General features: G+C 38.5%; 1 protein-coding gene across 38 annotated transcripts in view; it reads left to right on the top strand.

Annotated features, from left to right (window-relative positions):
* The window catches only part of PLCB4 (phospholipase C beta 4), a 437,093-nt gene that overhangs the window by 190,582 nt on the left and 232,124 nt on the right, over positions 1-14,387 (top strand). For 7 of the 38 annotated variants that reach the window (XM_077951225.1, XM_077951213.1, XM_077951238.1 and 4 more), the window contains one exon: positions 7,002-7,073. The exons of the other annotated variants lie outside the window; for them this stretch is intronic. The gene's annotated coding sequence lies outside the window, so the exon portion shown is untranslated. The remainder of the gene's footprint in view (positions 1-7,001; positions 7,074-14,387) is intronic. 38 annotated transcript variants of the gene reach the window in all.

Raw genomic sequence — 14,387 nt, 5'->3', positions numbered from 1 at the left:
GGGATGCATGAATCTCTCTCTTTTTGTTTTAACTTTGCTGAGTGTAGACCATGTATACTTTTTGGTGATGTTTACTTCTTCTCTAATCATATATGTGCATGTGCATTGAAAAGATTTTAGGAAACTCAAATTACAAATTAAATACTTATAGTAATCCTGTCATCCAGATATAAACACTAATAATATTTTGTTGTATTTATTTCTAGAATATCTAGACATATACATATAACCATTTTTAAAACTTAGGAATATGCTGTGCATGTGATTGTTTTTCTCATAGAATATTGTGAGTGCTTTTTCATGGCATTGAATGTTCTTCATAAGCATTAGTTTTAATGACTCTGAATTAGATCATTTTAGGAAATCAATTAAAAATATTCTAAGAGTTTAAATTGAGAATGAATATATCTTTGTGGTGAGCACTGAACATACTTTTTCTTTTACTTGATTTTGAGTATGTAATTGATTTCATAAGTAAAAAGATAATGAAACGCTTACCTTGTCATAATGAATAGTGACTTCCTAAGCTGTTAATGTTAGGTGAATGGAAGTCTTCCCCTGTGGATATGGAAGACATATCCAAGGACACATTGTTAATGAGAACAGACTGGCTTTGTACTTCGATACTCTCCAATAAGTGAAAAAACAGAAACTTCATTAATGCAAAATGACATGGAGCTATACCCTTGCATTTTCAGACAAGGATGAATCTATATTCTGTCCTTGTCTCAAGGAGGCAGAAGGTTGCAGATTCCTTTTTGCTGTGTTGTTTACCTTTAATGACTCATTGGGCATAAACCAGCATTATCAAGGTGAATTCCACCTGAGTCAAGTCTAATACATGTCATACAAGACAGGATCATTCTGGAAAGTGGGAATTTGGAATTGTGTCTTCTATTGTCAGTTGAATGAATGGGATAGGCTGAGTTGGAGGAGGAATGATTCTTTTGGGCTATGGGGACCCAAGAACTAGTGCCATCTGAGAACCATTAACTTTTTTTAAAAAGTGGAAGATCAGAGACATTCACAAGGACTATAATAAGAAAGAGTATGATAGGTCAACATGAGAGAATAGACGAGGTAGTCAGGTGAGTGGGTGAGCGAGCGAGTGAGTGAGTGAGTGAGAGAGAGAAGAGGGCGGAATTTATAAAGAGCATAGCTCCCATCTCCTGGATGCCTTCTGCAGGCCAGCCACTTGTCTCCCATGGGATGGGAAGGGAGTCACCTGCAAAAGGAGGAGCATGGAGGATGAGGCAGAATTTCTTTTCACTTGGCATGTAAGGATGATGAGACTGAAGGAGTAGGAAGGAAGTAGCTTGAGGTAAACAGAGTTTTAATAATAAAGGGGTTTGAAGAGTTGACACTGTCTGGCATTCCGTGAGGAAACGAAGACCTCTTGTAAATAACTTGCAGAAGGTTACATGGTTTTTCACAGGAAGCTCCAGGAAGCTGCCTGGTACTGTTGGATATGGACATGAACTATTTATTCCTCTTAAGATCCTGACATCTGAGACAAAGCCAGGATGTTTTATACAACTTCTGGACTAGATGTGTTCTCTGATGAAAAGTGAAATTGCATCCTCTTTGCATTGGACTTTGCAGGCACTCTCTCAAGCTACTTTAAGTGAGAAAAAGGGGAATGTATTGAAAGAACACAAGGCTGTGTCCAGGAATCTCAGAGTAAGCAGGGGAGGATCTAAAAATATGAACTGGAAAGCTTTAAAGAATCCAGGCAGTGATTGATTTTCAGTGGCTCTCTTATCTCTGCTCTTCCAGTGCTGTTTTTCTCTGCCCCTGTTTCTCTGTATACATGAGGTTGGGTCACTGTCCTAGATATTTACATGCCTTGTTCAGGCAGCTCTTAACTAGTATCCCTAAAGTTCAATCCCAAATTCTCAAGAGAGGAAGAAGCTGATTGGCTCATGTACTAAGCTTTGAGCACATGTCCGTCCTTGGTCCAGTCAGCACTGGCCAGGGGCAAGATCCCAGTACAAATATGGGTGCCATGGATAGCCTGGTGGATGGGGGTCAGATAATACTTGCCAAAGAAGGAAATTGTGGGCTGGAGTTCTCTAAAATTGACCACTATCTAAAATTGACCACTACCCTATGATATCTTAGCAGGTCTGGGACAGGAGACATGATCTTTCACCATCACTGTCTTTTCTACCAGGAAGAAAATCTAGTCCCTTGCTGTTGAAAGTATGGCCCACGGACCAGCAGTTTTAGCATCACCTGGCAGCTTGTTAGAAATGCAGACTCTCAGGCCCTTCGCCAGGCCTATTGTGTTAGAGTCTCGGGGTAACAAGATACCCTGATAATTGTAGGGCACTGACTTTTGAGAAATGCTAATTAGATGGAGGAGAGAATTAGGAACCAACACAGATCAGGGCTGCTGAGATGGCTTCTTTCACAGGTACATACCTCCTTTTATCTGGCAGCTAATTTGTTGTGGCCAAGCTTCAGCTAAGAGCTATCCCCTGCCCTCACTAAGCTCTTATTTAAGATGTTTCTGCTAGAAACTTGAGTTCAGGATGGGCTGGAGAGAGCTGCCTGTGCTCAAGAGAAGGATAGTTTTTGTGTCTATCTTATTCTGTGTTGGCACCAGAGAGGTTATCAGTGGGATGAAAAAAGGAAAGACAAAAGCAATAAAGGTGCTAAAATCATGTCCAAAAGGCAAGTATCAGCAAGTTCACTTTTAATTAGTTATTACCTTGAGGTTACTGATATTAAATCATTATACTACATCTGTTTTCACTTCTGCCTCTGAAAGTTTTTTGAAGTCTTTAAAAAGGCATCTTTTCATAAAGCTTAAGCTCTTTGTGGGCTATGTTTTGACTGAGGAAAAATTACTAGATAATTCTGTATTAAGTCTATTTAGAATACAGATTCCCTCAAGAAACTCACCAGGTAGAACATCTTTGGCAGCAATTCAGAAATCCATGCCATTAATTTTTCAGACTTTGATGTCCAAAAAGATAAATTTCTGACACTCTACCTTGCAGGAACTCTGTTTTCCTGAAAATGAAGATTTTCTCTTTTATACTTCTTAAAAGGCCCTGGGAACTAATGTGTGTCCTACAATCTGCCATTATTGTTAAATCAATCTGCTTATTTGCAGGAACACTTTAATTATTTAGTAACCTGTTTGGAAAATCCATATAAATTATTTTCTTATAAAAATCCTTACTTTGTAATAGAAGTGATCAGATGGAAATAACAAGAATTTCTAATTCTGTGGGCAATCAGATGGCCTCTCTCAATGGTACCCTTCTGACATAAATTCAGAACTTTCATCACTGTGTATGTTGTTGGAGTAGAAATGTATAGTTTCACTGGATCATGTTGGAATTGTTGAAGCCAGTTGCTCTAATGCACTTGATTTTTTTTTGTGACTAAATTTCTATATTGAAAGTTTCATTTTGTCTGGAAATGTAATGTCCTTTTCTTGAATAGGCATGTGGAAGTATTGGGAAATCTTTGAGGTACTGTTTCTCAACCTGAGCTGAATATTGAAATCACCTGGGGAGCTTTGAAAGCTACTGATGCCTAGGACCCGTCTCCAGAGATTCCAAAGTCATTGCTCTGGTTGCAGGATTTTTAATCCCTTCCCTCCCCTGAGATTCTAATGTGCAGCCAGTGTCAAGAGACATCATCCTGTCGACCTGTTCACCAAACAGGTGTGGATATGGGTAGATAGGCTCGTCAAAATGCATTTTCCCAGACGCTATCCCAAGACAACAAATTCATTAGCTTTGGGGCAACTCCAAGAATCTATTTAAGCAAGTCCAAGCCCCGTTGTGATTTTGATAGAGGAGGCCCTCGCACCACATTTAGAAACTCTTTCTTGGAGATTGTTTCTAAAAAGAGAATGACTGGGACCAAAATATGTTCAGTGTTGTAGTATTAGGGACCATCAGTGAGTAATTGAGGTGTACTTGAAAAAGATGACAAGGCTGGGTGTGGCGGCTCATGTCTGCAATCCCAGCACTTTGGGAGCTCAAGGCAGATGGATCACTTGAGGTCAGGAGTTCAAGACCAGCCTAGCCAACATGGCAAAACCCCATCTCTACTAAAAATACAAAAATTAGTTGGGCACACGACTGTAATCCCAGCTACTCGGGAGGCTGAGACACGAGAATCACTTGAACCCGGGAGGTAAAGTTTGCGGTGAGCTGAGATTGTGATACTGCACTACAGCCTGGGCAAGAGAACAAGACTCTGTCTCAAAAAAAAAAAAAAAAAGTGACCGGCAGTTATGTGGTATAGGGACAAGACTCCTGGGGTCACAACGACAGAATAGAGTTCTGATTCCCACAGTGCTTCTGTTACCAGTTCTGTGGCTCTGGGTATGACACTTAATCTTTCTGGTGCTGAATCCCTTCAACTCCAAAAATAGTGCTTGGAAAATGTTAATCTCAGGTCCTCTGAAGCTCCCATACTGGATTATTCAATGATATAAAAATTTTCTGTTAGTATAAATTCTTACAGAAACTTCTAGCAGTGCTATTGATGGATGCCCTGCCACAGTGGGTCAAAAAGCATAGTGCCTGGGCAAGCGGCAGCATGGTCACATTGTTAGAAATGCCGATTCTCAGGCCCCACCACAGATTTACTGAAGAAGCATCTTTGGGAGTGGGCCCCAGCTGTTTCACCAGCCCTTCAAGAGATGTCGATGCATGCTTAAATTTGAGGAGCACGCCTCTAAAAATAGTACTTGGAAAAAAGAAAGATGAGAAGTATTCTTTTTACCTATGGTGAAGAGAAATCATTTGCTAAACATATAAACGTTTAACACTGTTTAGAAAGAAATACGTTGGCAAGCAGCTTCAAGTGGAAGGGTAACTGTTAAGAGAAATATTGAAATCTACAGCCTTGCTGTACAACGTGTGGTCTTCTGATGGGTCAACATTGCTATCTCTGGAGAACTGCAGAATCTTTGTCTCTGCCCCAGATCTACTGAATGAGAATCTGCATTTTTTGTTGTTTTTTGTTTGCTTGCTTTTGTTTTTGTGTGTGTTTGTTTAAAAAGTTCACTTGGTAATTCATTTGCAGTCTGAGAAGCATTGTTCTAGATAAAGATGTTAAGACCATAATGTCAGCTTTCCCTTACTTTCGTAATATGTACCTATCAGTAAACTGTCCCACCTCACAGGTCTGAAATCAAATCCAGTAAAACAGTGTTGGCCCTGTAAGTTAGATCCACACCCATATCAATTTAATAGTTAGTAGCTGTTGTTTTCATTGTGTTTTACCTGTTTGGGGCTTTTACGCCTTTTTAAAAAAATTCCTTATGGAAAAAAATTGCTTAATATTTTTGCTTTCTTTTTCCTTTTTTTCCTCTTCTGAAAGCTACCATTTCATTCTGACTCCCTATAGTACTTGAACATTTTTAAATTATTTTTTTCTAGTGTCCGACCACTTTTCTAAAATGGAGGCTGGGTAGAATATTGAGGGTTTGTTCTATGGGTTTGGTTTTATCTTGATTCATTGCTACATTTCTATATTTGTGTGGATCTCAATAAAATTATAAATTACAAGATTAATGTTACAAATTATAAATTAAGCTAACATTAAACTGCAAAACGTATGGGAAAGAATCCTTAAGGATCTGCAGCAGAACCTTCTAAACTAACAAAGAAGAACTAGCCTTGTGCAGTGGTACCTTAAGATAGAGATAGGCGGGCCGGGCGCGGTGGCTCAAGCCTGTAATCCCAGCACTTTGGGAGGCCGAGACGGGTGGATCACAAGGTCAGGAGATCGAGACCATCCTGGCTAACACAGTGAAACCCCGTCTCTACTAAAAAATACAAAAAACTATCCGGGCGAGCTGGCGGGCGCCTGTGGTCCCAGCTACTCGGGAGGCTGAGGCAGGAGAATGGCGTGAACCCGGGAGGCGGAGCTTGCAGTGAGCTGAGATCAGGCCACTGCACTCCAGCCTGGGCGACAGAGCGAGACTCCGTCTCAAAAAAAAAAAAAAAAAGATAGAGATAGGCAACCTGAGATTTCACAAATAGAACAGAGCAAGTTTATGATAAAATGGATGGAAATGGAGCACGACATACTACGTGTGTATTCTTATGAAGCAACTTTAAAAAATAACTCTTTTAATCATTTGTTCCCTCCAAAACTTAGGTACTCTCTCTAGTAACAGTTCCTAGGTACTAGGAAATTTATTGGCTTCAAATTATGAGAAGAAAACAACAATGTTAAAGTGGCTTTCATTAAATATGTGCCAAACAGGACATTTCTTCAACCATTTTGTCAACTAGGACATTATATCAACTTGTAACTTAAATCATCTTTATGACTTATCTATAAGCTACATTTGCTCTGGGTGCCTTCACTATGTTTGCTACGATTTGGGGAATCAAGAAAAATTCCTAAACCTAAGAATCTTAGAAAACACTGGCCTTACATGGTTAATTACTTATTTTGTTTTCTTCTGTGGTTATTCCATATCTATTTTTCTGTTTAGAATTAGAAGTTAGTCAAGGTTTTTAAAAGAATTATTATTTGTAATAAAAATATATCATAAAAGGGCAATTTTTATTTGATTTTTAAGGTTATTTTTCTCTCTAGAAAATCAGTTCTTGACCTTTTTGGGGCATTAAAACTCATCTGAAAATCTTATGAAAGCTGAAAATATGCAGAAAAATATACATTTTGAGCTGAAGATTAACCTCAGTGTCAGTGCTATAATTTGCATATTTGTTCCCTCCTAAATTTATGTTGAAACTTAATCTCCAATGTGGCAGTATTCAGAGGTGAGGCTTTTAAGATGTGATTGGTTCATGATGGCCCTGCCCTCATGATAGATTAATTTGTTCATGGATTAATGGAGTAATAGGTTAGCATGGGAGTGGATCTGTGGCGTTATAAGAAGAGTAGGAGACACCTGACCATGTTAGCACACCTCCCTGAGGTGGCACAGGGCATCACATGGCAAGGGGGCTGAGTGTGCTAACATAGTTAGGTGTCTCTTTCTCTCATCTCTATAGAGAGTCTCCACCAGCAAGAAGGCTCTCACCAGATGCAGCTGCCTGACTTGGGACTTCTTCACCTCCATAACTGTAAGACATAAATTTCTTTATAAAACCAGTTTCAGGTATTCTATGATAAGCAACAGAAAAGGGACTAAGGCAATCAATTAATTCAGTAAAGACTTTTCTGATGACAAAAACAAATGAACCAACTAGCAAAATTAAATAATATGTTCACCCTAGGAGTTTTAAGTGAGACAAAGGTAACTTTTTGGTTCTCCTTGAACCCATGGCTGGGTCTAGGGTCTCTGATCATACTTGGTTTCTTTCTGTTTCTCTGCTATGTCTTCTGCTGTGTTTGGTTTCACATTTCAGTCATTGACAGCTTCAGGCTGATATACCATTGTTCCAAACATAACAGAATAAAGACTCTAATTTCAAAGTATCTCAAGTAAATCTCAGAACTGAGCTTGTGAATCTTGATGGCTTATATCTGGGTATTCTGTCCATTCCTGAACCAAGATTATTCCATCTCCAGCTGTGGTAGGTCATAGCTCAGGTCACAGTCTTTCACTTTTAGAGTCAGTTTCACAGGAACGTCAGGAACTGACAGCAGGAAAAGGAAGGATTTCTAGATGAACATCAGTGCCCTCTTATCCATACAAGGGGGATGATGTTAAGGGGGAAAGACTATCAACATCCACCGCAGAAGCAGAAATGCTGTTAAGAGACAAAGACTGTCAGCATCCACCACCTTGAGCAACCACTGATTTAGAGGTAAAGAAACTATATAATTAGCCCAGGCCAACTCTTTTTTTAAGTTTTATAATGCCTGACTACATACATGTCTTCATCACTTCTTTAATATAAAATTTCTGTGCACCTAATGAGAAGTTATTTTTAGCTACACATCCATGACCCTTATCCTCATTGTTGCATTTGTCCTCTGAACCTTGTCATCACATACCTTGCCCAAAATGCACTGCTTTAGCCATTGAGCAAGGTGGGTAAGCACATTGAATTTGCTATCATCCTCCTTAAAGGTGTAACAATGCAGGTAGCTCAGTCACATGGGATCAAAGAAATGAGGCTTATTCCTAATACTTTAGGAATACTTGTGAAGCCTCATGGGAAGTTTTTCTTTAAACAAGTCTACAGCACTTATTTTAGGCTTAACTAATCTGATTAGTTATTAACAGAAAAGGAAAGATACATTTAAAGTCCACAGATATGCAAACATTTAATCAGTGAGTATAGGTTTTATGTTCTGTCTTCATTTATCAGTGATGAGAGTGACCTTGGTTATGACCTCCCACAGCTAAGGATGGAATGCTTTTGGTTCAGGAAGGGAGAAGATGCCAAGACCTGACCAATTAGGATTAACAAGCTCAATTCTGAGACTTTATTTGAAGTACATTGGAAGTGGAGTCTTTCTTCTGCTAGGGTTAATACTACTGGCATATTAGCCTGGAGCTGTCAACCGTAAGAGATAATGTGTTCAACTATAGTTGTCATCATTCTAACACAGTGAGCAAGGACTGAGTGCTACTGAAAAATCCGGTAAACAGAAAGTTGTTTCACTTTGGCTATGTTTTGCTGGATTTAAATTGAACATTTCTGAAACTTCTGAATAATTCTGTCATAGAAAGATCCATTACAGGGAACATTTTATAAATAAACTACTCTTATATCAACAGAGATCAAGGCAAAGAAAAGAAACCACTCTAGGTATTTCACACAAGATTTAATACAGGGGATTGGGTGCTTAGAAAATGGCCCGAAACTCTGGTGAATGATGAGGAATGTTGTAGCCATCACTGGACATTTAAGTTCAGGAGCACACCCACTGTTGCTATTGCTGCTGTAATTTCCTCTAAAACCTGTATCTTTCAAATTGTGATTGCCGGGGGCAGTAGCAGCAGGAAGATGGCCACTGCCCTTTAAATATTTAAGTGCTTCTAACTGGTGGAACTCACATACATAGGAGTCTTGGAAATTTAATGTTTAACCTTCTGGCCTCCCTAACCAAGGAAGGGTGGTATGGCAATATACAGAGACAATCCACAGTATATACTACAGTATTAAAAAAACGAGTTCCCCTGTGATTTTATTAATGAAGTTCCTTTTTTATTCAAGAGAAACTACGTGTCTATGACAGCTTAAAATAATATTAAACCTCACTAAATGGAGAATTACATTTTTTCCTTTTTATTTATTTTAAAAGGTACAAACAGTAAAATTCATACTTTTTGATATATGAGATTTGACAAATTCATTGAATCATGTTATCACTGTCATAATAGGATACAGAACAGTGTCTTCACTCCAAAAAATTCTTGTCTGTTGTTTGTCTGTATTCAGCTCTCTTCCCATCCATACCTCCTGGTAACCAGGGACCTATTATCCATCACTACTAGGTTTGCCTTTTCCAGAATGTCATAGAAAGGGAATCATACAACGTGTATTGAATGTGACATTTGTAGAATGCATTTGAGCTTCATCTATGTTGTTGCTTGTATAGATAACCCATTTCTTTTTGTTGCTGATTAGTATTCTATTGTGTGTATGTACCATTCATGACTTGTATTTTGAAAGAATCACATATTTCCTTTTATTCCAACTCTCCATATATTTTTGTAAAATACCATGGATATTATGAACCCTACTTGCAACTTCAAATGAAATGTTCTTTATTGATGATTAATCAGGTTATGTAGTTTAATTATGATTCCTGGGTAGGATCAAGAAAATTAGACAAATCTCAAGAAATTTCTATTCTAATATATAGGTCAAGTATGCTACCTAGAATGTACCAAGTGCCCATTTATGCCACCTCAATGAGTTTTCCGAAAGAAACAGATATTTTTTAGATTAATTATTTGTTGATTTTCATACTATCGTGGAAAGATCAGTGAAGGCCACCCATATTTTCATTTGAAAAGATGGACTCATTTTTGGCCCTATTCTCAGAGAGCCTTTCTTCCAGACAAATTTCAGTATATTTTGATGACTCATTGTAGAAACTGGTTTATTATTTGCAGCAGGAGAAAGCATTGCTAGCCAACAGCTGAGAAAAAGAAAAGGTTACAACATTCAGTTTTAGGTTTCTAAAGGCCTTATTGGGCAGAATGTAATTTCCAGCTGTGGATTCATCCAGCCTTTGAGGACTTATCCCCTGCCTCTTTTCTGAAGGGTTCTGTGATTGTTCATTACCTCAAGTTGTCCATTTTACATCTTATTTGAAAGCAGGACCCTGACAGTGCTAAACCTTCTCAGGCTCAATTGAACTGTCAGAGGTAAAGAAACCAAGAAGTTTGCTTGTGTTTAGTCTACCCCAGACATTCTACACATTACGTTCATTATCTCACAACTTTATCTGGTAGGTAGTAGTATTATCAACATTTAACAGTTAAGGAAGCTGAAATTGAAAGAAGTTAGTTACCATTCCCAGGATTCACATAGCTCATTCAAGAACTTTTGAACCCAGGACTCTCTGATAACAAAGTTTATGTTTACAACCATTTTGCATTTATTTTTTTTTTTGTCATTTGGAAGACATTGACGTTGTCATTACCATTTTTATACATGAATTATGTGCATCTATAATTAAGATGACAACTGCTTGTCCAGACTACTTATCCCTGTAAAAAAATGTTTCCGAACATTGTTAGGTGTGAGTAATTAATACATCCTGCATGAAATGTTTTGTGGACCAATGAGATGGCTTATTAGAAACATTTAGCTTCTTCCAAGAAGGGTTGCCAAAATGGCAAATGTAGTGCAATTCTTTATAACACTTGTACCTGGAGTCAGAAGTCACATGTAGCATTCAGACTAACTATATCAGTTGGGGCTTTTAGGGTTGTGCTTTTTGGATTTTACAGGGATGTTATTTGACCTTTGATTAAGAAAGCATCATGGGGCTGGGTGTGGTGACTCACACCTATAATCTCAGCACTTTGGAAGGCTGAAGAGGGAGGATCGCTTGAGCCCAGGAGTTCGGGACCAGCCTGGGCAACATAGCAAGATCCTATGTCTACCAAAAAAAAAAAAAAAAACAAAAAACAAAATTGGCTGGGCGTGGTGGCATGCACCTAGTAGTCCCAGCTACTTGGGAGGCTGAGGTAGGAAGATCACTTGAGCCTGGGAAGTCAAGGTTACAGTGAACTATGAACATACCACTGTACTCCAGCCTGGGCAGCAGAATAAAACCCTGCCCCCCACCTAAAAAAAAGAAGAGAGAAAGAAAATATCAAGGTACCATGATTATGAAGGTATAACAATTTCTTAATACAGAACTTTGTTGCTGTTGCAATGAGGTTCTGCTGTATCACTTGAAAATAATTTGATGAAACTAAATCAGATCAGGGCCTTGTACCTAAAACATTACACATGCTTTAGTAGTCATACAATATGTTCTGCTAATGAGGATGCTGACTGGCAATCAGAAGTCTAAGATGGAGCATTACTGACATTTTACATGCTCTCATGGTTACCACCATAGTTGCAGGTCTCCAACCTAGACTATCAAGGGTCTGTGTCTCAACCCCTATTTCCTCTCCTGCCCTTGTTCCTCCTCCACCCTAAATTAAATGCAAGCCTGGACAACATTGCTTTAGCACTTTCTAAGTGTATTTTATTTTGGCAAGTCATATATTTACTCAGTTCTTTTGTGCAAAGCAAATAAGCTATTAGAGCTCTCCCCTTGGAGCCATTAATCAAATTGTTTTTGAGTTTTTCTGCTCCCCAGGGTGGGGAAGTGTGACACATTTCTTAGTGAGCATACCCTTCAAATGAAAAGATGGTCTTGGGTGATAGCAAACAAGGTCAGTTTGTTCTTTGGTCTAATGAAAAGGCTCTCCCAGTTTGTTCACTGTTACTAGTGAACTTGACTTGCCTTGTGAGCTTCTAGTTATGGGGATTTTTTTTTTTTTTTCATTTCATTTTACCTACCTTGGTACCTAGCAGCGTTGGATATGTTGAAGGTACTTTCTATATTTTGTTTTTGGAAAATACTTTAAAGTTACACAGGAGAAAATATATCCATGTAATTCCAAGGAGGCTGGATTCCCTTCAGGAGTGGGGGCATTATTGGTTTTAATCCTGAGTATATACATATTAGAAAATAAACAGTGAGTTGAATGTTTGACATTGGTCATGTACCATGCAGGAAGGATAATCATAGACCTGCTTTTGCAAAGCATACATTCAAGGGTAAAAGACTTACAATGTGAGAATAGAATGATGTCACTACCGCTTTTATCATTACTCTTGCCTAGTATGTATCGAGCAATAATGAAATGTCAGACCTTCCTCTGAGTCCTTTCAATATTAACGTCTTTAATTCTCAAAACAGGGCTCTTGAAGTAAGCACTGTGATTATTCCCACTTTACAAATGAGGAAACTGAAATGCAGAGAGGTTATACTTGCTGAAGATCACACAGTTATGAAAGGCATGCCTGCTATTTTAATTTGGGCAGTCTGACTCCAGAGCCTATGTTTGTATATACTGGTCAGATGGAAGAAGCAGGGGATCCCAAATGAGCCCCTCACCCAAAGCTATGGGTTAGAGAAGGGTCCCAGAGTCAGTGACATCTGTGCTAACTCATGGATGATGGGTAGGTATTTGCCAAGTGAAGGAGGAGGAAGAGGAGGGTGTTATGTTCTGTTCAGATGATAATACAGAACTGGTTATTGTGGTTGCAGTGTGTGTGTGTGTGTGTGTGTGTGTGTGTGTGTGTGTGGTGTCTGTTTGGAGCAGATGATACAGATGCTCGAGCCAGAGTACGTACGTCTTTGTTAAGCCATGTTATTACTAAATGTAGGTTTTTATCTTGTGTATTGTTGTGAGCCACTGAAGGGCTTTAATCAGGTAACATGATAAAACTTACATTTTTAGAAAACTTAGTTAGGCTTCTGTGTAGAGAATGAAAGAAAGAACAGGAGGAAGACTGCCGGCAGGATATTAACTAGGAAACTTTGCAGCAGCCCAGGAAAGGATGGATTAATACAAAACCTAGAGTCAGGGTAAGACAGGGGCAGATGCCAGAGAGATCCAGGGAGTAGAATCCAGCAGGACTTCGTAACTCGTTGGCTAGATAGGAGAGAAGAATTAGATGGAAGAGTCACATTTAGAGTATTTTAAAGAAAAAAAAATTGAATTCCACAGTTCCTGCTCCAGGCCAGTTTTTCATTGTTCTTACAGTTTATTTTTCTTTAGAAAGGAAAAGGCGCATTAAATGTTAATGAAACAGATGTACCTGATTTTTTATAGATTCCTGGTCCACTTGACTTTCCTTTCTAATGCTATGGTTTCTTGAGTTTACACTACTTGTGGTGGCGAATGCTTTCAGTAAAATTTCTTATATGTCATCTCTTAAAAATTGCAATATTTATCCCTTTAAGTTGCCATAAAAAAGAGAGTGCAATGAAGGATGAGAGAAATTATGCTCGTCTTCAGTATCTTAACGGGCACCATACTCCTTAGGTATTAAGACTGAACACGACTTTTACCCCCCAAATTATCAGATTCTGACCCTGTTTTATTTGCACATGTAAACACATGTTTGGGAACAGCAAAGTTATTTCCATCAGCCTTGGACAATGCATTTTTGTAATGGCAAATTCTATCCTTAAACATCCCCCGTAGGGTTAAAGAGAAAAATACCTTTTGTCCTAGGAAAACCATGCCTTGTGCTTTGCCTCTACTCTTTGTTTCTGAGCCTCAGAAACTGTTTCTCTTGAGAATTTCCATCTGCTGGTAGGTTTTCTCTATGGTTCTAGAGAGCAGATAAAGATACAAGTATCCCTTGTTATCTGACAATCTTGCTTTTTCTGTACAGTAAAGGTTTTCAAGTGGTAAAATTCCTACCTTATTTAAAATTTTTAAAATCTATACTAATTATTTGGCCGCTTTCCTCTTTGTCCCTTTTAATTTTGTAATTGTCATTCGAGTGTAAGAAAAATATAACCATGCTTAAGATACTTGAAAAAATCTTTCCAATTCGGAACTCTTTGAATATGATAGAGACTCTTTAGAATTTTACCATATTGTAGGAAATACTGTTTCAACCACCACATGAACAATGATTTATGACATTTCTTATTGTATTCTTCCATTTTCATGCTGCTGATAAAGACATACCCGAGTCTGGGAAGAAAAGGGGGTTTAATTTGACTTACAGTTTCACATGGATGGTGAGGTCTCACAATCATGGCGGAGGGTACAAGGCACTTCTTACATGGAAGCAGCAAGAGAGAATGAGGAAGAAGCAAAAGTGTAAACCCCTGATAAACCCATCAGATCCTGCAAGACTTATTCAGTATCACAAGAATAGCACAGGAAAGACTGACACCCCATGATTCAGTTACCTCCCATTGGGTCCCTCCCACAACATGTGGGA

This window comes from Macaca mulatta, chromosome 10, assembly GCF_049350105.2.
Source record: "Macaca mulatta isolate MMU2019108-1 chromosome 10, T2T-MMU8v2.0, whole genome shotgun sequence".
Taxonomy (NCBI): Eukaryota; Metazoa; Chordata; class Mammalia; order Primates; family Cercopithecidae; genus Macaca; species Macaca mulatta.
Note: the sequence above shows the minus strand (reverse complement) of the source record. Positions and strands in the feature narration are given on the sequence as shown.